This window comes from Thalassophryne amazonica, chromosome 15, assembly GCF_902500255.1.
Source record: "Thalassophryne amazonica chromosome 15, fThaAma1.1, whole genome shotgun sequence".
NCBI lineage: Eukaryota > Metazoa > Chordata > Actinopteri > Batrachoidiformes > Batrachoididae > Thalassophryne > Thalassophryne amazonica.
This window is the reverse complement of record NC_047117.1, coordinates 42663931-42689090: the sequence shown is the minus strand read 5'-3', so window position 1 is coordinate 42689090 and position 25160 is coordinate 42663931. Positions and strand designations below refer to the sequence as shown.

The window sequence follows — 25160 nt, the reverse complement described above, 5'->3', positions numbered from 1 at the left end:
AAGCACTCCCAATAATTCTAAGAAACTTTATGGCTCAAAATGTCTTGAAACTAAGGAGTTAGAACCCCCCCCCCCCCCCCCCCCCCCCCCCCACACACACACACCTCCCTGTACAGTTGTCCAGGAGGAGGAAACTGTCTATAAAGCCCCAAACTGTTTTTGTTTTCTACCAGGCTGTAGACATGTTTATTTCTGCTCGAAAGGTGGCCACTTCAACACAGTATGGGAAAGTGCTCTGTTTTAGAGCCACCCTCAAGCAGCCAGTCAAGGAACTACCAAGAAAAATAATGTAAGCTGAGTGTTGCAGTGTGGACAGGACACTGGTCTGTCATAGAGGCGAAAATAGCAACCCAATCTCACTGCGACTTTGCATGTAAAAATGTGCAGCTCAGATGCATACCTTTTTTTGGTAGATGGCAATCCAGTCAGTGGTTGCAAACCACTTGTGACCCTTAATGTCACTGACTCCATTCTTCAGGTTCCCATAACGTTTTGTGAGATCCACCTGGTGGTAATACGATGACAGTTCTTCACTTTTTAAATGGTAACATTAACCATTTGGAAAAGCACTCAGAACACACACAAAGTTTTATCCTGCCCAACCAAATGTCAAGTACTGAGTTTCCCCCCTCCACCCATTACTTGGAACCACTACAAACGGAACTATTTATTCCAGACCAACTTCAATCTTTTAAACAGAAACATCATTATCCTTGGCAGAACTAATAAAAGAAAAACAGATGTTACCTTAACATCAAAATGGAAATACAGTTTTTCACCTGCAGCAGGTTCCGCAGGAAGTCTTTCAGGTCTGAACTGAAGTGAGACGGGAAACGCACCTGACAAATGGGAGAGAAAGGAGGCAACAATACTTTCATGGCTTGAGCAGTGACACTGGGGTGAAAAAAAAAAAATCTTTGCTGGATAATGATATCATATTCAAAGTAATTATTCATGAAAAAAAAAACCTTAAGTCATTATGGCTGTTGCGTGGTGTTTCTTTATTCAGCAAAGACTTTCACAGTGAAAGTCTATGACACTGGCACTGATGTGCATGATGTGCAACAGTGATCTGCTTTCTTAAACTGACAGCAGTGTGAAAGGAAATTAAAACAGAATACAATGATTTGCAAATCCTCTTCAAACTATATTCATTTGAATACACCACAAGACAAGATATTTAATGTTCAAACTGATAAACTTTATTGTTTTTGTGCAAATATTTGCTTATTTTGAAATGGATGCCTGCAACACGTTTCAAAAAAGCTGGGACAGTGGTATGTTTACCACTGTGTTACATCACCTTCCTACTAACAACACTCAATAAGTGTTTGGGAACTGAGGACACTAATTGTGAAGCTTTGTCGGTTGGAATTATTTCTCGTTCTTGCTTGATATATGACTTCAGTTGTTCAACAGCCCGGGGTCTCTGTTGTCGTATTTTGTGCTCATAATGCGCCACACATTTTTCAATGGGCAACAGGTCTGGACTGCAGGCAGACCAGTCTAGTACCCATACTCTTTTACTATGAAGCCACACTGTTGTAACGTGCAGAATGTGGCTTTGTAGGTGGAATTCTTTCCCATTCTTGCTTGATGCACGACTTCAGTTGTTCAACAGTCCGGAGTGTTGGGTTTCGGTTCTGGGGGTTGTGTTGGATGCGTCCCTGGTCCCCATGCTCTTTTGTGTCTTAAGTGTTCTCCCATTATGCTGTTTCTGGTTGGAGGTTTGTGAGTGACTATGTCTCTCACTTTCTTCTGTTAAGTGTTCTGCATTTGTTGTCATGAGGGTAAAGCCGGTGTATGTGCTATTCGTGGAGTCGGATAACTGTGTGTGTGTGTGTGTGTGTGTGTGTGCGTGCGTGCCTGAGTAGGGATGAAGGTGTACGTGGTTGATTCAGTGTTCTGTTGTGCGTATGTAAGAATGTGTGTCTGTGACATATTTTTTACTCATTCTGCTGCATACGAGGACTGGGGTTTCCTTTCATTCGCTCGGCTTCTGGGGGTTGCCCCGGTTGTTGTGATCCGGTAGGTTCCGCCCACGGTTTTGGTTTTTAGTTATATTTCTCCCTTCGTTCATGTTTGTCCACATTTCCTCAGGTTCTGGGTCAGCCCGCGCTCAGTTTGTTTTGACAGCGGTCTTTGTGAAGCTTTCGCCTTCTCATGCTGTCAGCTGAGCGCGGGGTTTGTGACAGCTGTCATGCGAGAGCTCCGCCCCTCACACATTTAGTGTTGATTTCCTCCTGTAAAACATTTTGAAGTTCCCTTATTGATTGTTTGAGTCATCACGATATTGTTATACTTTTCTTGGTTTTGTGCTCAGTTTATTTCTCCACCCAATCAGAATATTTTGTTATCTTTCAATACTGTGATTTGTTTTTTCTCACGTGCCTCCTGTGTTTAATTCTGTTTGTTATTTAAGCGTCACTTGGACCAGGGCTGGTGCTGGTCGATTGTTTTTTGCCACATGTCTTGCCACAGAAGAAGCTCCTTGCCACACATCTGATCTTTTGCTATTCCACTGGTTCCAGCTTCACTGAAGGTCTGTTTTATAAAAGTGCCTTCCGGGGTCTCCATTGTTGTATTTTGTGCTTCAAAATGTGCCACACATTTTCAATGGGCGACAGGTCTGGACTGCAGGCCGGCCAGTCTAGTACCCGCACTCTTTTACTATGAAGCCACGCTGTTGGCTGGCATTGTCTTGCTGGAATAAGCAGGGGAATCCCTGAAAAAGATGTTGCTTGGATGGCAGCATGTGTTACTCCAAAATCTGGATGTACCTTTCAGCATTGATGGTGCCATCACAGATGTGTAAGTTGCCCATGCCATGGGCCCTAACACACCCCCATACCATCACAGATGCTGGCTTTTGATCTTTGTGCTGGTAACAATCTGGATGGTCTTTTTCCTCTTCTGTCCGGAGGACACGTCAGTGATTTCCAAAAACAATTTGAAATGTGGACTTATTAGATCACAGCACACTTTTCCACTTTGCTTCTGTCCATTTCAAATAAGCTCAGGCCCAGAGAAGGCGGAGGTGTTTCTGGATGTTGTTGATGTATGGCTTTTGCTTTGCATGGTAGAGTTTTAACATGCACTTGTAGATGTAGTGACGAACTGTGTTAACTGACAATGGTTTTCTGAAGTGTTCCTGATCCCACATGGTAAGATGCTTTACACAATGATGTCGGTTTTTAATGCAGTGCCGCCTGAGAGATCGAAGGTCACTGGCATTCAATGTTGGTTTTCGGCCTTGCCGCTTATGTGTAGAAAGTTCTCCAGATTCTCTGAATCTTCTGATTATATTATGGATTGTAGATGATGGAATCCCTAAATTCCTTGCAATTGAACATTGAGAAACATTGTTCCTAAACTGTTGGATTATTTTTCACGCACTTGTTCAGAAAGTGGTGATCCTCGCCTCTTCTTTGCTTGTGAATGGCTGAGCCTTTTGGGGATGCTCCTTTTATACTCAATCATGACACTCACCTGTTTCCATTTAGGTGTTCGTAGAGCATTCATCAAGTTTACCAGTGTTTTGTTGCTCTGTCCCAACTTTTCTGAAATGTGTTGCAGGCATCCATTTCAAAATGAGCAAATATTTGCACAAAACAATAAAGTTTATCAGTTTGAACATTACATATCTTGTCTTTGTGGTGTATTCAATTGAATATAGGTTGAAGAGTCTTTGCAAATCATTGTATTCTGTTTGTATTTCCATTTTGCAAAACGTCCCAACTTCATTGGAATTGGGGTTGTATCATAGTACTGCTTCTGGTGAGCTTTGGCTCGATTAAGCAGGATTTTGACTTCAGAAGGGTTATGTGCTTTAGGGACGAGTAACTGGTGGGCAGCAGGCAGTTTATTTCTGAGTCTCCTACGCACAAGTAGTTGCACCGTGGACAATTCTACTGACTCAAGCGGAGTTGTTCTGTAGTTAAAGCAGTGCCAGGTGTTTTATTCAAGTACGGCTCCACTGGTCTTTAAGCTCATCCACTTCAATGAACTTTGAAAAATAGTCCACTAAAATGATGTAGTGTTTCCTGAAAATGTCCTCAAGTGGTTTGTAGACATTCTACACTGTGACAGCCTTCCCAAAAATGTAGTGATGAAACTTGGTGCGTGCATGGACTCAACTCAACTCAACCTTTATTTCCAAAGCATGTTTAAAATGACAGGAGTCAACCAAACTGCAGTACATAACAAAAAATAAAAAATAAATAAATAAATTGGGCACCAAGTTACCCCAATCATAAATAAATAAAAAATTAAAATTAAAATTACATCAGGTAATAAAACAAATAAAAGACAAAGTAAAATAAAGAGTAAAAAGTAATAAGAAGCAGAGATGTAATTGCTCACTTAGGAAATGCCAGAGAAAAGAAATAGATTTTTAAATAGGATTTAAAAGTCTCTAGGGACAGAGATGATAAAGGCAAAACTATTCCAGAGTCTGGGGGTGGCCACTGCAAAGGCTCTGTCACCTATAGTTTTTAATCTGGTTTTAGGCACCTCCAGCAACAGTTGGTCAGAAGAACTTAAATCCCCGTCACACATAGCAAGAATGTGCAGAAACCATGCCCGACATGGCAAATATGGCCATAATCTGATGCAGTCAGGGGGAAAAGAGGCGTGGTCAGCAGTGTCATAATGCATCCAGATTACCTCGTCCACACCTGCACGATGGCATCCAAAATGCATGTAGACAACAGTTTAGATGACACAGACTGCTGTCAGATGGCCATAAAAGTTGCTGAAGACTGCCCGATGTCCAAATGACTGGATGACATTCTGAGACCATTCTGCATGATTCTGGTTATGTGTGAGGGGGGTATAAGGCTCTCGTTGGGGTGTAAGGAAAAATAAGCTCTGAAAGATACACTGTGGCCAGGCCATTGAGGGCTTTAAAAAGAATTTTAAAAAGTTTAAAATCAACACAGTAATGGACTGGAAGCCAGTGAAGAGTAGCCAAGACCGGCGTAATGTGGTCAAACATTTTCTTTCCCAAAAGAAGATGAGCAGCAGCTTTCTGAATAAGCTGAAGGCGGTTTCGAGAGGTCTGATCCAAGCCAACATACAGAGAGTTACAATAATCTAGTCTACTTGTGAAGAAGGCATGGATAACCTTCTCAAGGTCCATCCTAGAGAAATATGGCTTGGACTTGGCTAAGAGATGAAGTTGGAGAAGAGAAGGCGACTGGATGATTGTCTTGCAGGAGCACAGCACAGCACCTAATCCATTGCTGCTGGCATCACAGAAAAACTCTACGGGTTCTACTGGGTCATAGTACTTTAGTACTGGGTGATATGAATAGTTCTTAAAGCCCGGTAAAGGCCCTTGCCTAAGTTGGTTGTCAAGTGAACTCCATATTACTTTTAGAGAAGTTGTCACAACAGGGCATCATCCTTGCTGAGGTTTGGTATAAACTTGATAAACTGATAAATATGTGACAAACCCCCAAAAATGGCAGACACCTTCTTTATCAGTGGGTGCAGCCATGCCTCTGCTTCAGTCTGGGCCAGGTCTGACTCCAGGCCATCAGCAGTCATAAGTGGTTAACATATGGCAACTGGTTTTGCCGAATATGACACTTCAAATCTGACTTCGATTGAGACCAAATAACATACATTAATGTTTTCTCAACCAAACCCTAAGGTGGGAAAGCGAGGAAAAACCTGTTGTTTTCACTCCTGACTGAGAAATTCCTGGTTCCAATTGGAGATATCTCTGAAAACCTGCTTTCCAGATGTGCTGTCCCAGGGCCTCTAATTTAAAGCGCTTCAAGGGAGTCCTTGAAACTTGTTGATCTGTGAAATTTCAGTCAGTGGAAATTATATGACATTATAATTGCCTCATGTCAAGTTTGAACTGTTCCAGACCAGAGAGTGTCTCTTCCAAGATATGGCGACCATAAACGTAGCGCCTGGACAAACAATTTCTTCATATGTCTCAGTGAAGAAAAAGATCTTTTTGGTTTAAATGCAAAAGAACAATTATTCTACATATGAAAGTATGTTTCTTGTTGTTTAATCAAACAAAATGTTTGACATATGTTCCTTTTAACTGCTGTTGTGTTAAATGTGTTTTTCTGACTTATTAATATTTTGATGGTGAAATACGAGGGCTGTCAATAAAGTATAGGTCCTTTTTATTTTTTTCAAAAACTATATGGATTTCATTCATATGTTTTTACGTCAGACATGCTTGAACCCTTGAAAGGAGAAGTGCTCACTATCACAGATTTTAGACTGGTTTGTGAACAATATTTGAGGGAAATGGTGATATTGTGTATGTTGAAAAAGTTTTAGATCTTTGAGTTCATCTCATACAAAATGGGAGCAAAACCAAAAGTGTTGCATTTATATTTTTGTTGAGTATATTTTACGTCAGACATGCTTGAACCCTCGTGAGCATGCGTGAGTTTTTCCACGCCTGTCGGTGACGTCATTCGCCTGTGAGCACTCCTTGTGGGAGGAGTCGTCCAGCCCCTTGTCGGAATTTCTTTGTCTGAGAAGTTGCTGAGAGACTGGCGCTTTGTTTGATCAAAAGTTTTTCTAAACCTGTGAGGACACATCGAAGTGGACACGGTTCGAAAAATTAAGCTGGTTTTCTGTGAAAATTTTAATGGCTGATGAGAGATTTTGAGGTGATACTGTCGCTTTAAGGACTTCCCACGGAGTGAGACGTCGCGCAGCGCTCCCAGGCGCTGTCATCAGCCTGTTTCAAGCTGAAAACCTCCACATTTCAGGCTCTATTGATCCAGGACGTCGTGAGAGAACAGAGACGTTTCAGAAGAAGTCGGTTTCAGCATTTTATCGGATATTCCACTGTTAAAGGAGATTTTTTTAATGAAAGACGTGCGGACGGTGTCCGCGCGTCGGGACGCAGCCGGCGCGGTGCGGCGGCACAGGAAAAACACCTCAGTGTTGATAACCATTTGTAAAATCCAGGGCTTTGATGGCTTTCAGTGGAGTGAGTATATGAGAAATGTTTAACAGCTGGACATGTTCCAACTTGTCCTTAAGGCTTCCACAGGAGGTGTTTTTCCTGTGGCGGAGCGTCGCGGCGGCTGCGAGCCGACGCTGCAATCCGTCCGCACATCTTGCATTAAAAGGAATATCCGGATAAAATGCTGAAACCGACTTCTTCTGAAACTTCTCTGTTCTCTCACAACGTCCTGGATCAATAGAGCCTGAAATGTGGAGGTTTTCAGCTTGAAACAGGCTGACGATGGTGCCTGAGAGCGCTGCACGACATCTCGCTCCGTGGGAAGTCCTTAAAGCGACAGTATCACCTCAAAATCTCTCATCAGCTGTTAAAATTTTCACCGAAAACCAGCTTAATTTTTCGAACCGTGTCCACTTCGATGTGTCTCACAGGTTTAGAAAAAATTTGATCAAACAAAGCGCCAGTCTCTCAGCAACTTCTCAGACAAAGGAATTCCGACGAGGGGCTGGATGACTGCTCCCACAAGGAGTGCTCACAGGCAAATGACGTCACCGACAGGCGTGGAAAAACTCCCGCATGCGCACGAGGGTTTCAAGCATGTCTGATGTAAAAACATATGAATGAAATCCATATAGTTTTTGAAAAAATAAAAGGACCTATACTTTATTGACAGACCTCGTATGTTGTTTTCAATGGTGGTAACTTTAATAATCTATATTCATTCAAAGTATCTTAGAACAAAGTGTATGACAGCATAGTAATGTTTTTTAAATAGTGACTCATCTGTCTGCCTTTCTACACATGAAATGTTATGAAGTTGAAATTACACACCAAGTGGGTGGAGTTTAACATAAGTCCCCTTTTAAAGTTCCAGAACAGAACTCTGAAGAGGAGAAGAGCTCTCAGAGAAGAGCTCTGAGAAGAGGCAAGCCCCTTCGGCACTCTGCTTCTTCTCTTTTCTTTCTCTTTCTGCAAATGCTTAAATTTTTCTTTTGTGGTCTAGCTTCCTGTAGCTAAGCTACCATGTGGTTCTTTGTTCATTATGTTTTATAACTTGATAACAATTTACCTACTTGATAAGTATTTTTAAGGCTCGTTAAGTTGTTCATTTTTATAAGATAACTTCCTAGCACAACTTTTGTGAATTTACAGATAAGCAACTTTTCCTTTTTGTAACCATGTCACTCTCAAAACTTTTAAAAGTTACCTTTTAACTGTCTATATTCACAAACCCTTGTAATCTGGTTGCCACAAATTTTTAAAGCTACCAGAAACCATTTTCAGCAAATCACCTTCACATCTTGGGTCAAACTATGACAGAGGACCTGCCAGCAGAAGAAAACAGTCAGCCTGCCTGCAAACCAAACCAGTCGACATTGAAGCCTTGATATCACCGGGGAGACCAGACCCAAGTGAGCTCAGGCCGGGAAGGCCTACCACATCAATGACCGACACCGATCGGATCGTTCCACCTCTTCAACTGACCAGTCTAAGTGACCCGTTTAAGGTTTCAGCAAAGGGTTTTGTTGTCAATGGATGCAAAGTGGCCTAAGCATATTTCACATATTGTTTCGACAATTTTCTTAATAATAATTGGCCTCAAAATTCATCACTAAATTCAAATCAGATTTATTTATTTAATTTATTTAATTCCTTCAGCTTTATTTGACCGCTTTCTTTCAACATTTCATGAGTAACAAAAGTGTTCATAATAAACTACTTTAATTAGTGCTCTATCCACTCAAAATGCCAGTAAACTGTTCATTTTTCTTGTATATGTGTAAATAAAATGTAAATATTCCTGCTGTGGTTTATTGTGTTCAGGCGGAGACAGTGTTGGTCAAATCGTATCATAGAATTTCTGACTTTCATATTTGAGACTGATTAATGATTTGAGACTGATTAATTAACAGTTGTTTAAATTAAACTTCCTTGTCTTTAATAATAAAAAAAACAGGTGGTGCTCCAGAGTTAAATAACTATCATTCTAATTAAACATATTCCAAATAAATATTAAATTTTAAAATTGTTAATTATTTTGGTGACCCAGTGAATGAGGTCCAGTCCAATTTAATTCAATTTTGGATCTTAATAATTATACTTGCTACAGCTCGTGCCGCTGTGTGTGACCAAACTTTAAAGTTTAACAACTGCAACTAATCTTAAACCATTTAATATTTGTTACATCTTTGGTGCCCTCATGTGAGGTGCCATAATTCAAACATATTAAATTACACTATTACTTAATGTCGTACATTTTTTATGGTGCCCCGTGTGAGGCCAATAACACATAAGGCTAAATTAAACCATTATTTAATTTGTTACACACCTGTGGCATATTCATCCTATTCGAGTGTGAGGATGGTGGTAGTGAGCGCTTTATATGGCAGCACCCTGACATCGGTGTGAATGTGATGGCATTATTGTAAAGTGCTTTGAGCATCTGATGCAGATGGAATGCACTATAAAATGCAGTCCATTTACCATTTACTTGTTGAAGATCCACTTCAAGTTGTAGCTTTTGGCTTGCTCAATGACTTTGGGTAGAATCTCATTATGTGTTTTCACATTGGGTGTCACAATCAAGATATCATCCATGATAGCGATGGCTTCTTTTTATGCTTTCTGGCATGCCATCCCATTGATGCGCTGATATATTTCAGGGGTAAACCTGATGCCAAATGTAGCCTTGGCTACCTGAATCTGCCAATAGGCATGTTGAATGTTGTGAGTAACAAGGACTCTTCATCCAACTCAATCTGTAGGAATCCAGGACTTAGCATCGAGGACAGAATATCTGTGCACCAGGCACTGAGGACCACAACTTCCTCATACTGTTCGCATGGGGTAGTGCTTTCTTTTGATTACCTTACTTAAATCACTGGGGTCGATGCAGCATTCTTATTTTGCCTCCCCTGAGACTGGTACAATGGAACTCACCACTCAGTGGATCTGCTCCACTCTTGTGTATACCCATGCCCTCCCTTTCATGAAGTTTCTGCACAATCTTATTTTTGAGAGCAGAAGGCTGTCTGCGCACAGAATGGGACAATGACTTTACCACGGCCTTCTACTTTGACTATGTATTTCCAGGTTATGTCACTGTGGTGTGAATTAGTCTGGGAAGTCACATAGGCATAGTACAACAGTCCCTGGAAGCTGACCTCAGGAGCAATGGCTGCTTGTGTTTCAGCAGTGGTTTGTGAGTCTTGCTTTGAAACCTAATGCCTCAGCCATGGTTCCCGCCAAACACACTTTCTTGTTCTATATCTATGATCTCAAACTCAGCATTGGTGGTATGCTTTTGATAGTGAGCTGTTTGATCTACAGCTGCAACTGTCTTAACTTTGGATTTGAGTAAGAGCACAGCAGCTTATTAGAATGTTTCAAATCACTTGTGTGCATGAATTGACTAGGTAGCTGTCCAATGTCAATGTATACACATTGGCACCTATGTCTATTCTGAACTGGACATCCTATGATAAAATAACAAGGTGCACTGACCATTTCTCCACTGTTAATGAGGCTATGGGAAGCACAGTGTCAGTCAGGCTAATGTTCAGAATTTCCTTGTCTGCCTCTTCTGGTGCTTCTACACTCAGAGTATGGACAATAGTTTATGACACGCCATCATCCAGTGGTTGGGTTTGTGACAATAAGGGCACATTGAGCCTTTAGCTGAACACCTGCCTTCATTCCACCTGTGTTCTGGGTTCTTGCCACAGCTAGAACAGAAGGCTGGTGGCTTCTGCTGTGAAAACTTCAAACGTTCTGGATAACATGGTCTCCTGCTTTGGCCAGCAGCTTTGGGTAATACATTTCCCGCTACAGTTGACACTTGAGCACATACAGCATTTTCACAGACTATTTTCATTTGTTTCTGAGACATTTTGCGTTGCTGTGGAATTTCTATGGCCTTGGCCAGAGTTAAATCACAGTTTCTCCAATCAAAGCAAAGCCTGAAGCACTTTCAGAGTAATCTTGGTCACTTCCATCAACACAGAAGACAAAATAGAGCACATGTGCATCAAAACTGAAATAAGCATCTACACAGGGCTGCAATACCGCATACAACCACAGTGTGACTGCTTAAGTTATCATACCATGAAAATTCAAATGGCCTATACCCTACACTGTTCACGTTGACTGTGTTTTATAATAATAAAAGAGACATAAACTCACCTGCCTGAAACAATCTTTTCATAAATCTGAATTGGCTGGTCAGCAAAGAAAGGTGGCTATCCTGCATGCCATCTCATAGACAAGTACACCAAGTGCCCACCCGTCTACTGCCCTTGTATACCCCTAGTAAAAAAAAAGGGAGGAAGGGGGGGGGGGGGGGGGGCAGGATACAGAAGGTTAATAGGATGAAAAGGTGACCTGCCTGACATCTGTTTTGTTATTCTTCAAACCAATTCCAATGGAGTTGGGATGTTGTGTAAAAATGTAAATAAAACAGAATACAATGATTTGCAAAGCCTCTTCAACCCTATATTCAATTGAATCACCACAAGGACACGATATTTTAATTTTCAAACTGATAAACTTTATTGTTTTTGTGCAAATATTGGCATTTTGAAATGGATGCCTGCAACACATTTCAAAAAAGCTGGGACAGTGGTATGTTTACCACTGTGTTACATCACCTTTCCTTCTAACAAACACTCAATAAGCATTCGGGAACATGAGGACACTAATTGTTGAAGCTTTCTGGGTGGAATTCTTTCACATTCTTGCTTGATGTACAACTTCAGTTGTTCAAACAGTCCGGGTCTCGTTGTTGTATTTTGCGCTTCATAATGCGCCACCACATTTTCAATGGGCGACAGGTCTGGACTGCAGGCAGGCCAGTCTAGTACCTGCACTCTTTTACTATGAAGCCACGCTGTTGGCTCACCATTGTCTTGCTGAAATAAGCAGAGGAATCCCTGAAAAGTCATTGCTTGGATGGCAGCATGTGTTGCTCCAAAATCTGGATGTACCTTTCAGCATTGATGGTGCCATCACAGATGTGTAAGTTGCCCATGCCATGGGCACTACACCCCCACCATAAAATCACAGATGCTGGCTTTTGAACTTTGTGCTGGTAACAATCTGGATGGTCTTTTTCCTCTTCTGTCCAGAGGACACGTCAGTGATTTCCAAAAAACAATTTGAAATGTGGACTTATCAGACCACAGCACACTTTTCCACTTTGCTTCTGTCCATTTCAAATAAGCTCAGGCCCAGAGAAGGCGGAGGCGTTTCTGGATGTTGTTGATGTATGGCTTTTGCTTTGCATGGTAGAGTTTAACATGCACTTGTAGATGTAGTGACAAACTGTGTTAACTGACAATGGTTTCTGAAGGGTTCCTGATCCCACACGGTAAGATGCTTTTACACAATGATGTCGGTTTTTATGCAGTGCCGCCTGAGAGATCGAAGGTCACTTAAGCACCAGTACTGACCACTACGCCATGCCATTTATTGCTTTTAACAAATTATTTGTTTTTGACTGTGATATGTTTGCATTATTTATATATTAATGAGGGTGCCTGCATTATAGTTTTTTCCAAAGATGTCTGCATCACTGATACTGTCATTGAGTACAGACTACAATAGAAATACACTCATCTGCCATATTTCCCATCTTTGTCATCCACAGCAAGCAGTTGTAATGACAAGAACAACCCTCGAATATACTACTGCTGGCATCCATATTGTTTTCTAAGTTAATCAATTGAATCCACAGCTTTCAGAACATGTATGTTTCCAACTTAAGTTTTATAAGTTTTTCTGAAACAGCATTAGTATGACACTTCAAGTAATTAAGCTTTCAGTGAAATGCAGGAGTCACGTCTTTGACACCAAAGTACACTTAAACAAGATTTATTCTCGTCACATCAAACATGGCTCTGTGACATTTCTTTTCTTTTGCTCTATGTTCATGAAGTTGGCAGAAATGAGACTCCCAGTCAGGTATCTGGGTTTACACTCTGGGACAAGGTGAAAAGCTTGAAATTCCAAGACAGACTGAGTAAAGCTGCTGATTCTTCACATTGAAAGGAGCCAGCTGAGGTGGTGTGGTCATCTGGTGAGGATGCCCACTGATCATCTCCACAGGGAGGTCTTACAGGTACATCCAACTGGGTGGAGGCCCAGGATAAGATGGAGGAATTATATTTCTCAGATAGTCTGGGAATGACTTGGAATCCCCCAGCAAGAGTTAGAGGGCTTAGTCAAGGACAGGGAAGTGTAGGGTTGAGCTGCTTGGCCGACTGCCACTGTGAGCTGGACTCTGATATGTGGCACAAAATGAATGGATGAATGTAATATGTGTCCAACTTCTGTAATCCTTTAATATAATCTAATAAAGTGTTTTAAGTTGGTGCAACAAGCTAAGTATAATATTATTGCTATTTTTTGGTTTAGCCCACCCACCTCTTTCTGGCTTGTGCACAAAGTATTGCTACCCAAATGCCATTGGTCAGTAAAATAGTGTTATGCATCCTACATGCTTGTGATATATCTCATTTGAAAGCTCTTGCCTTCTAGGTTCTGGAGATATGGTATAAACTCTGTAAGTGCTACACAACTTGAGTAATGTAACTGCTACATGTCCAAAATTGCATTTTTTTTTCTCCTTGAATAAAAAAGGTAATTATTATTAACCTGTATCATAGATCTATTTCATAGTACAGCTTACAAACACACTACACTTGTTTTTTATGTTCTGGACAACAACTGTGTACAATATCAGATCTCTAGTCATAAGGCACTGTGACACTGTGAGCCTTTTGGATGTAAAAGTGCCATTCGGACAATTGATCCAAATTAGCTCCAAATGTGCCCAACAGTATTATTGTATTTATGATTAATTTTACCATAAAAAATAAATTTGCATATTTAAATGTATGCAAATTTCCATTCAAGCACTTTCTTTTTCAATATTTCAAAATTTTCATATTGTAGCATCACTCCTGTGCGCCCTCTGGCCTCTCTGTCACTTTTACGCCACACGACTACAATTTGGAAACCGGTTACTATACACAGGAAAGACGTTGTTTTTATTGTCATATTTTTACTTTTTTATGGAAATAAAATGGGTCATTCCATGTGAATTCAACGAGGGCCTCACGCACTTTGTCTCAGATTTTCTTCAATCAAATATTCCCAGACTATTCAGAACAATAATCTGACGTTTGAGGCCTGTAGGCCAAGTAGTTTCTGCGATATGGCCAATTTAGTGTTCATGGGGTCTGCCGTTTTTTAGGCAAAATTATGGCCGTCATTTCTGGAGCCATGTTCAAGGTAGAATATCTTAGAAATAATGGACCTAGAGCCCTGAATTTTTTCTGTGGCAGTTGTCATGGACACCCAGGCTTGGACTATAGTCAAACAACAGGACATTGACACTAAACTGTGAAGTTTCTGTATGCTCAAACTATGGAAAATTATACACTTGACTATTGCAAGCATCCATGTTTGAGACACTAAAGCATACCATTACACGCAAAGAAGCCTTTCCATTCTTGGTTCCTTACTATACGTATACTGTCTATGAAATATGTAAATCTGGCATATCTGTAGTAAACAGTTATTTGTGGGAGAACCTGTGAAATCTGAAAAAAACATTTTGTGGTTGAATTTTATAAGAAGAAAAGCTCATGTGGGCAGTAAATAACACTCTTCAAACTGATTCCATTTTGAAGTTATTGATATCTACTTTATGTGTTATAAATATGGCCTTCTTTATGAAACTCCTTCGTGGTTGATGTGTGTGATGTTGATGAGTGTGATGTTGTGTGATGTGCCTGTTCTGCAAAGCAGAAGTTCTCTTGTTGCATCATCTAAGTCTGTGATGGGCTTGACCTAGGGCTGCAGCTATCGAATATTTTTGGAATTGAATATTCTATCGATTAATTGAGTAATCAGATAAAAGTACCTTTGTGTTTTTAAACACTATCAGTAGTGGCAGGGCTCTCCCTAAGCAGTGGCACAATGTTGCTGTGCCATCATGCAGATTTTAAGTTTTAGGTGTTCCCTCTCTCTGTCAGGTTATTAAATTTTTTCATATTAAGAGTTTTAGAGCTTTGCCAACCATAAGCCCAGGTAGTCTGTGAAATCTTCAGTTGCAGACAGTGCCTTCTTTTTTCCTTCTTATGCATATTTCCTTTGTACTTTTATTACTGTGATTTATCAGTGTTTAGTGTATATTTATACATGCCGTACAGAGTGTAGCTCAAACCAAAGTTCAAATTCTTTCTTTCTGTGGATACTGTTGTGAAAGTGTAGTGACACGGACCCACAACAGGGGGCGCAAATGAACGGCCAATAGATGAGCCAAAAAAAGTAACAATTTAATGTTGTGCAATGTGCACAACGAAATACCAGACAATCTCAGAATATAATACAGTCAATCCACAAAGGTGACGTGTGGGCAGGCTCGAGGATAGAAGACGTCTGTCCTGAGAAGAGCCGGAATCCACACGACCTAACGGGGTGTTAAATGCCGTCTTCCATTCGTCTCCCTCTCGGATCCGAACCAGTGATACGCATTTCTAAGATCCAGCTTAGTAAAGATTTGGCTCCATGCAGGGCGGCGTGGTGAACACGGAATCCAACAATGGCAACGGGTATCGATGCGAACCGTAATCTCATTCACCCCCTGTATCAATGCATGGACGGAGTCAGCCATCTTTCTTGCCCACAAAAAAAGAAACCTGCCACCATCGGGGAGGTGGAGTTCCGGATCAGCCGGCAGCTAATGAGTCCCGGATGTAGGTCTCCATTGATCACGCTCAGGTCTGTGAGAAATTGTACAGCCTGCTGTGATTAAAGGGAGGAGGGTGCCATCTAGTGCCCGAACCTGCAATGGCGAAGGAAGCACCACCAGAGGAGCCCTACCTCCCTTGCCCCCCTCTGCTGTCTAGCAATATTCCCTTCTGACACCCGTGTCCACCAGTGCTGGGGCTTGAAGGGTTAAATCCCCGCTCAGGATTGTAACTGGGGAGTCGGTGTGGCAATCTGTGTGTGTCTCACGTGAATGTTTGACCCCCCTTAGCCAGTCTCTGAGGGCGGTGTTGTTGTGGCCATTTGGTGGCAGTTTGTCTGTGTGTGCTCTTTATTGAGCTGTAGAGAAAACACTCCACGCGGATCAGCCTCCTCATTTTGGCCCTGTGCGTTTCCCTAACAACGTCAGCAGGGGGAGCTGTTGCCCCACAGAGCGCTGCGGCTGTGGAGCGTGGGGAGGGCGGCCCATTTTCGAACCCGGAAAGGAGAGGGGCAGCGCGTATCCGGTCACGTCCTTTGCCTCGCTCCCGACGGCGTTCCTCCAACCGATTGTCTAACCGTATAACGAGATCGATAAGCCCATCTAAATCCCGCGGTTCCTCCTTAGCTACCAGCTGCTCCTTCAGGACCAACGACAGTCCGTTTATGAAGGCGGCGCGGAGCGCAACGTTATTCTAGCCGGACCTCGCAGCCGCGATGCGGAAGTTGACTGCATAAGCGGCTGCGCTCTCACGTCCCTGTCTCATTGACAGCAGCATTGTTGAAGCGGTCTCTCCTCTGTTAGGGTGATCAAACACTGTTCTGAACTCCCCCACAAACCCAGTGTATGCTGATAACAACCGTGAGTTCTGTTCCCAGAGCGCCGTAGCCCAGGTGCGTGCCTTACCCGAAGCAGAGCAATCACATAAGCTATTTACCTAGCATCTGACGCGTACATGACGGGACGTTGTGCGAAGACGAGCGAAACACTGCATGAGAAAGTCCGCGCACGTCTCCACCAAACCTCCGTACGGCTCAGGAGGGCTTATGTATGCTTCAGGGGATGGTGAGAGGGGTTGTTGAACCACCACTGGAACGTTCATATCCTGCACAGGGTCGGCAGGAGGAGGAGTTGCAGCAGCGCCCTGAGCGCTCGCCGCCATCTGTGCGGAGAGAGCCTCCACCCTGCGGTTCAGGAGGATGTTTTGCTCGGTCATTTGATCCAACCGAGCCATAAAGGCGGTGAGAATGTGCTGCAGCTCACCAATCACGCCTCCTGCAGATGCCTGCGCTCCTGCTCTCCATTGGTCGTTCAACAGCCGGGTGACGCCCCTCGGTAGTCCATGACGCTGGCCGAGATAATCACTGTTGTGAAAGGTTAGTGGACACGGACCCACACAGGGGGCGCAAATGAACGGCCAATAGATGAGCCCAAAAAGTAACAATTTAATGTTGTGAAATGTGCCACAATGAAATACAGACAATCTCAGAATATAAATACAGTCAATCCACAAAGGTGATGTGTGGGCAGGCTCGAGGATAGAAGACGTCTGTCCTGAGAAGAGCCGGAACCACATGATTTCCGCCGCCACAGAACCTGGTGAATACTGGAGCCGCCAAGTCCCGAATTCCCAGGTGATCACCGTCCCCGACTGTCGGATCTGGTACTGCTGGCGAGAACAAAGACAGTCAAGTGTGGGGTGTGGTACACCCAGTAACAACAACGGTGGGAATGCCACCTCCACCTCTCACTCAAACACTGCTGAGTACTGTAGATTCCTCAGGGGAAAAGAGTGCCTTCAGCGCTCTCACAGCTTTCACCATGGAGGAACTGGTACTCCTGCAAACACTCACAATATACAAATATTGCAATTACAGAACGGCTAGGATATTACCTCCAATGAAGTATGATATCTCGGCAACGAGGTGGAGATGACGTCTGGTCTTTATGGAGTGAGAGGACGTTGAGTAGATGGGTGACAGCTGTCAAGAGGTAATGAGTGACAGCTGTCACCCCCGGCTGTGTCCATGGCGGCAGCGCCCTCTTGTGCCTGAAGCCCGCACTTCAGGCAGGGCGCCCACTGGTGGTGGTGGGCCAGCAGTACCTCCTCTTCTGGCGGCCCACACACAACAGATACCTGGCGAATAACACCGCCTATGAAAAACGGCTGTGGATTGCAGCGTTTCCACAAAAGCTGCCCGTTGATAAAAACTCTTACCAATCTGAATTTAACTTTTTTAATCATTAAACATGACTCATTTAAAGTGAGCATCCTTTCGCTTCATCTGCGGAGGTGGAGAACGGCCAGTGGAGCAAACGTGTTGTTTTTTTTAATATATACAAACACACTGCTTCACTTTAAATGCGCAATAAGTCCATTCAGATGATCCGCGCGGACCCTTTCTCTTAAAGGCTTATTTTACTCAGCGTGTGGCTTTGCAAACTTGTAGCATCGCCTGCTACACTGATTAGCACTATGGTTTTCTTGTGTATTTTTATGGGAGTGTTACAGCGCCACATACAGGCCTGGCATATGTACTACAGCTTTAAGCGAAGCCTCGAGGCAAAGAATTTGCCTTGAACATTTTGTAATCGAATTATTCGAATTACTCCATGAATCATTTCAGCCCTAGCTTGACCCCTTGTTTCCTACAAGAAACCATGAAATTGAAAAGTGTTATTCCAAGCATTACATGACTCTGACAAGACTGATCAATACCAATAGAAAAACTGCATTCAGTGTTTATTCGTCTGTTTAACGAAATTTGAAATGTAGATTATCAAAATATTCACCTGCCAAAAGAAGTGTGATGACATTCACTTTCATCAGACCAAGAAGAACAGGGAGGAAGACGTGCAGGCATTCTTACTCCAACCAGACTGACAGCAGCAGCTTTGAACATGTCCAGACATGCAGTACCCCATTCACTGCATTGCTCATCATGCAGATGGATATAAGCATCGTAACTGTGGAAACCGTGGGGAATCCCCCATGGCAGATTTATGTGCAAGCATTCTGGGGTGTGCCATGAATCATATGAATGCAGTGTGTGCACACAATTAAAATGAAATTGTCATTTCAGCACTAGAAATACATTTGTAAGTGCACAAGTTAGCAATAATTGGATGCTTAAATTAACCAGGAAGGAGTTTCATAAAGAAGGCCATATTTATAACACATAAAGTAGATATCAATACCTTCAAAATGGAATCAGTTTGAAGAGTTTTTATTTACTGCCCACATGAGCTTTCCTCTAATAAAATTCGACCACAAAATGTTTTTTTTTTTTTTTTCAGATTTCAGAGGTTTCTCCCACAATAACTGTTTAGCACAGATAGCATGCCAAATTTACATATTTCATAGCTAGTATAACTGGCATTAAGGAGTCAAGAAATGGAAAGGTTTCTTTGAGTGTAATGGTATGCTTTAGTGTCTCAAACATGGATGCTCGCAATAGTCAATGTATTATTTTCCATAGTTTGAGCATACATAAACTTCACAGTTTAGTGTCAATGTGTGTTGTTTGACTATAGTCCTGGTCTGGGTGTCCATGACAACTGCCACAGAAAATGTCAGGCCTCTAAGTCCATTATTTGCCTGAGCTATTCTACCTTGAACATGGCTCCAGAAATGACGGCCATAATTTTTGCCTAAAAAAATGGCAGACCCATGAACACTAAATTGGCCATATCTCAGAAACTACTTGGCGTATAGGCCTCACACTTCAGATTTGTTGTTCTGAATAGTCTGGGAATATTTGGTTAAAATTTAAAGAAAATCTGAGACAAAGTGTGTGAGGCCCCTCAAATATTCTTTGAATTGACATGGAATGACCCAAATGGATTTGATGGATTATAACAACATACAACATATTTTATGGGAAATACAACTGGATATTATTTTTCTGTGGAGTGTCACAACAAAATAAGCCCACTTATGCCTGGATTTGACTTGTTTTAGAGATCCAGAAGACCAGGACCAGGTAAGAACTGAAAATTATGAATTCTAATATGATGACAAATTATTAGTTATTGGCATTTGTGGTGGATGGTTGGCTGAGATTGGAGTTGATGGTCATTTTCTTTGAGATTGCCTGATTCTAAAGAGGTAAAAGATACAAGTATTGGTTTAAATATGAACATGCAGTAGGGGCATTACCAAATATTATGCAAACCCCACCAAGCTCAGGTGGGTGGCTGTAAGTAGACCTGATTAAGAACACAAGACAACAAAGTGCAAAATAGGGATTAAATGGGGACTATCATGACTTGAAAAGAAACTGATGAATCCATATGGTGTGAGAGTCAATTCACAGATATCTTAAAGAAAATAAATGTGTCTCACCTTGCTAAGAATTATCTCTGGGGCCAAATATTCTGGGGTGCCACATAGTGTCCAGGTCCGGCCCTTTACACGCTTGGCAAAGCCAAAATCTGTGACCTAAAACAGGAAAAAAGAGAGTAATAACAAATGTATGGAACTTAAGCACCATATCCACAACTTAATTCAAAATTTTAAGAAAAAATAGGTAGGCTAAGAGAAAAAAATTGCAAGATGTGCTTTGGGTAACTTGGGTAACTGTCTTCACAATCTAATGGAATAATGCAACATCATTCTTAAAGGCAAACTCTGGAATTTTAGAAGTTTGGCTCTATTTTTTAGATTTCTGTGGTTTCAACTTTTTATTTGAGACAAAAACCTTTTGAATTAGCCCAGTATTGATTTAGAGCCCAAACACCTTCAGGGGCTAAACAACTACAATGTATTTGTTACACTGTTAAAAGCATTATAGGCAGGGGTTAGGTTAAGTATGCTTGTTTTTTAATTTAATCTTTATTTAAAAAAGATTAGTCCCATTGAGATCGAGACCTCCTTTGCAACGGAGACCTGGACAATTGAAAGTTTCCAATTCACCTAACCTGCATGTCTTTAAATGTGGGAGGAAACCGGAGCACCCAGAGGAAACCCACCGTAAACACGGGGAGAACATGCAAACTCCACACAGAAAGGCCACAGGTGGGAATCGAAACCATGAACTTCTTGCTGTGAGGCAACAGTGCTTACCACTAAGCCACCGTGCTTCCAGGTTGGAAGGTTCCAGGTTAAAACCCACTCCTGCCCACACTCCATGGAATGTGGAGTTGTGCCAAGAAGGTCATCTGGTGGTTACAAATGATCTTCTTGTTACAAATGATCTTCTTATGGCCTCAGACAGTGGACTCATCTCTGTGCTTGTCCTGTTAGACCTCAGTGCTGCTTTGATACTGTTGACCATAAAATTTTATTACGAGATTAGAGCATGCCATAGGTATTAAAGGCACTGGTTAATTATTATAAGGTTAATTATGGAGTTCCACAAGGTTCTGTGCTAGGACCAATTTTATTCACTTTATGCATGCTTCCCTTAAGCAGTATTATTAGAAAGCATTGCTTAAATTTTCATTGTTACCCAGCTTTATCTATCCATGAAGCCAGACTACACACACCAATTAGTTAAACTGCAGGAATGTCTTACAGACATAAAGACATGGATGACCTCTAATTTCCTGCTTTTAAATTCAGATAAAACTGAAGTTATTGTACTTGGCACTACAAATCTTAGAAACATGGTGTTTAACCAGATTCTTACTCTGGATGGCATTACCCTGACCTCTTAGTAATACTGTGAGAAATCTTGTAGTCATTTTTGATCAGGATATGTCCTTCAATGTGCATATTAAGCAAATATGTAGGACTGCTTTTTCTCTCTTTTTTCTCTAAAATTAGAAAGGTCTTGTCTCAGAGTGCTGCTGAAAAACTAATTCATGCATTTATTTCCTCTAGGCTGGACTACTGTAATTCATTATTATCAAGTTGTCCTAAAAGTTCCATGAAAAGCCTTCAGTTAATTCAAAATGCTGCAGCATTTTGAATTAACATAGAGTACTGACGGGGACTAGAAGGAGAGAGCATATTTCACCCATATTGGCCTCTCTTCATTGGCTTCCTGTTAATTCTAGAATAGAATTTAAAATTCTTCTTCTTACTTATAAGGTTTTGAATAATCAGGTCCCATCTTATCTTAGGGACCTCTTAGTACCATATCACCCCAATAGAGCGCTTCGCTCTCAGACTGCAGGCTTACTTGTATTCCTAGGGTTTTTAAGAGTAGAATGGGAGTCAGAGCCTTCAGCTTTCAGGCTCCTTTCCTGTGGAACCAGCTCCCAATTCGGCTCAGGGAGACAGACACCCTCTCTACTTTTAAGATTAGGCTTAAAACTTTCCTTTTGCTAAAGCTTATACTGAGGGCTGGATCAGGTGACCCTGACCAGCCCTAAGTTATGCTGCTATAGACGTAGACTGCTGGGGGGTTCCCATGATGCACTGAGTGTTTCTTTCTCTTTTTGCTCTGTATGCACCACTCTGCATTTAATCATTAGTGATCGATCTCTGCTCCCCTCCACAGCATGTCTTTTTCCTGGTTCTCTCCCTCAGCCCCAACCAGTCCCAGCAGAAGACTGCCCCTCCCTGAGCCTGGTTCTGCTGGAGGTTTCTTCCTGTTAAAAGGGAGTTTTTCCTTCCCACTGTCGCCAAGTGCTTGCTCATAGGGGGTCGTTTTGACCGTTGGGGTTTTTCTGTAATTATTGTATGGCTTTTGCCTTGCAATATAAAGCGCCTTGGGGCGACTGTTGTTGTGGTTTGGCGCTATATAATAAAGTTGATTTGATTTGATTTGGTGTAAAATGTGCCAAATCAACATGCAGATCCGGCTTTGTGGCCCCGAGTGAAAACAAGGGAGAAACTGAAGGGACTTGCTGTGTTAAAAACTCAAAGAGTAAACCATTGTTTTTGTGTGTATGTGTACAAAGAAGAGGAGGAGAAAGGTAGACCAAGAGACCAAGTGGAAGGGAAGTAAGAGCAGGAGCATAGGCGGTGGGTTCAAGTTGTATCATGGTGAGGACAGGAAAAGAAATGGTATTGTGGTCATTTCTATGGAACAGTATGTTAGACTGTGTTAGAGATTAAGCGAGTGTCTGACAGGTGATGAGTGTGAAGTTGGAAATTGAATGGGTGATGATGAAATATCATCAGTGCATATGCACCACAGGTAGGTTGAGAGATGCAGGAGAAAGAAGATTTCTGGAGTCAGTTAGATGAGGTGGTGGAGAGTGTGTCCAAGCATTGAAAAAGTGGTGTTATGTGCCTTCACATTGCATGTTCTATACTGTTCATGCAACGCCTCCCATTGCATCAACACATCAACGCCTGACATCAGACGCGTCGTGTCAGAAGTGGCAAGGGGCCAGAGATTACTACATCACACTCTGGTTGTTTCCATAACCCAAAAAAAATCTGAGCAACCGCCATGTTGGATTTGTGTATGTAGAACCACAAAAAAGTAGAACAATTCTCCATCACCCTGCTGGGAGAAACTTTTTCAGATACTTTTCAGAGTGACGCCGAGCTGAGGGAGGGACTGACGACTTGGTGGAGTTTGCTCGAACCGCGACAGTGGGCCGACCCGCACAGAGCAGCTGGAGTTCAGGCCTCATCCCTGGGCAGACTGAGGCAGACAGCCAGGGTGATGTAGCAGATCCGCTCAGTCTGAAATTCCTCACTTTTGGATATAAAAAACACCCAGTTTAAGCAATGGAGCTTACTTCTGCAAATTTGTCTGAGGTGAGAATAATTTAAAAATAAATTGTGACGTGCACTTCTGATGGTTTAAAGTTCGGCTAAGGTTAGCCTTTTAGCTGCAGAATCACAGTTGAACTGAGTGAACGTTTTAACTTGGAAATAATTCTTTTTTTTAACCAAATAAACCTGCACCATTTTCGTTAATTCTGAGACCATAAAAGCTCAACTTTAAATAACTGCAGAAGAGACCTTCATCTGGTTAAATGTCCTGAGAATCCAGCAAACCAACACCTGCTTCTAAATAAAAAACTCCTTAAACAGCAACTATTTTATTATTTTTTAAAAGGTGTTTCATTTTATATTTTAACAATAAATGAATGGATCATTAAAAATGTCCATGAAATCAAAGTTAAGTCAAAAGACATTTGCACAGGTAGAAGCCCTGCCCCGATTGTGAACAATTTTAAAACTTTCACAATCACTAGTCAGTCATATTTTAGAAATTACTCTGTCCTGATCACAACATTAAAGGCAAGCACATAGTCTGACGTAATTACAAGTTGAAATGACTCACTTAAAAAAAATGATTTCTTCATGAAGTTATGTCACAGAAATCCTACTTTACAATCACGCTGCAGTTATGTTAAATTATCTCCTGTTGTATTTATAATAACATTTGTATTTATTTACAGTGTCTGTTTTCTGGTTGAACTGAGATATGAATAATCTCTTATTTGTTGAAAAATAAATGTCCAAGGTTCCTTATGTTAAACAAGAAATCATCTAATCTGAAATAACAGGTAAGTTATGGTTTTAATTTACAGATGAAGAAAGAATCTTTTATTTATTTTTTATACTATTTTAATTACAAGTGTTCTAAACTTTTTTTTAAAAACTGCTCTTTATAAATAAGCAGTCCTGTGACATGTTTCTGCCACTGATCTATATATAACAGTTTTTGTACAGATCAGTGGTTTCTGCAGTCTTCCGTGTTTTGACCTGATGCCTCGTTTCTATTGGACAGCCCAAAGCTATGTGACGTTCAGAGCGGCAAAAGTTGGATTTGGTTGATCTTGACTACGACAGCCTGTCGACAAGCAGCAATGTGTGCTCCCGGCAGAAGCATCGCTTAAGCTCGGCTTTTGACGCAACGTTTCTGACGCATCTAAAAAGCGATGCATCTGATTGAAAATAATGCTTTTTAGACCGATTTGCGATGCCTCTGCCACGTCCAAAGCGTGCAATGTGAAATGCCCTTAAGGAGTGGACTTCAATGGGCATGTTGGCAAAAGAACAGAGGCAATGAGGAAATAATGGGTAAATATGGTATCAAGGACAGGAATGTGGAAGGGAAAATGGTGGTTGAATTTGCAAAAAGGATGGAAATGGCTCTGGTGAATACCTACTTGAGGAAAAGGGAGGAGCACAGGATAACATGTAAGAATGGAGGAAGATGCACACAGATGGACTACATTCTTTGTAAGAGATCCACGTGAAAAGAAATTAGAGACTGTAAGGTGGTGGCAGGAGAGAGTGTCATTAGACAGCATAGGATGGTAGTTTGTAGGATGACTTTAGAAGTAAAGAAGAAGAGGAGAGTGAGAGCTCAACAAAGGATTAGATGTTGGAAGCTGAAGGAGGAAGACTGTTGTGTGAAATTAAGTGAGGAGGTGAGAGAGGCACTGGATGAAGGGGAAGCAATTTGGGGCAACTGGAAGAGTACTGCAGATGTGGTGAAGGAGACAGCTAGGAAGGTGACATCTGGACAGTGGAAGGAAGACAAGGAGACTTGGTGGTGGAACGAAGATGTCCACGAAAACATGAGGAGAAAGAGGTTGGTG

The 25160-nt window shown here is 41.8% G+C and overlaps 1 pseudogene; it reads right to left on the bottom strand.

Moving 5' to 3' along the window:
• LOC117526246 overlaps nucleotides 1–25160 on the bottom strand; it is a 207199-nt pseudogene that overhangs the window by 18587 nt on the left and 163452 nt on the right.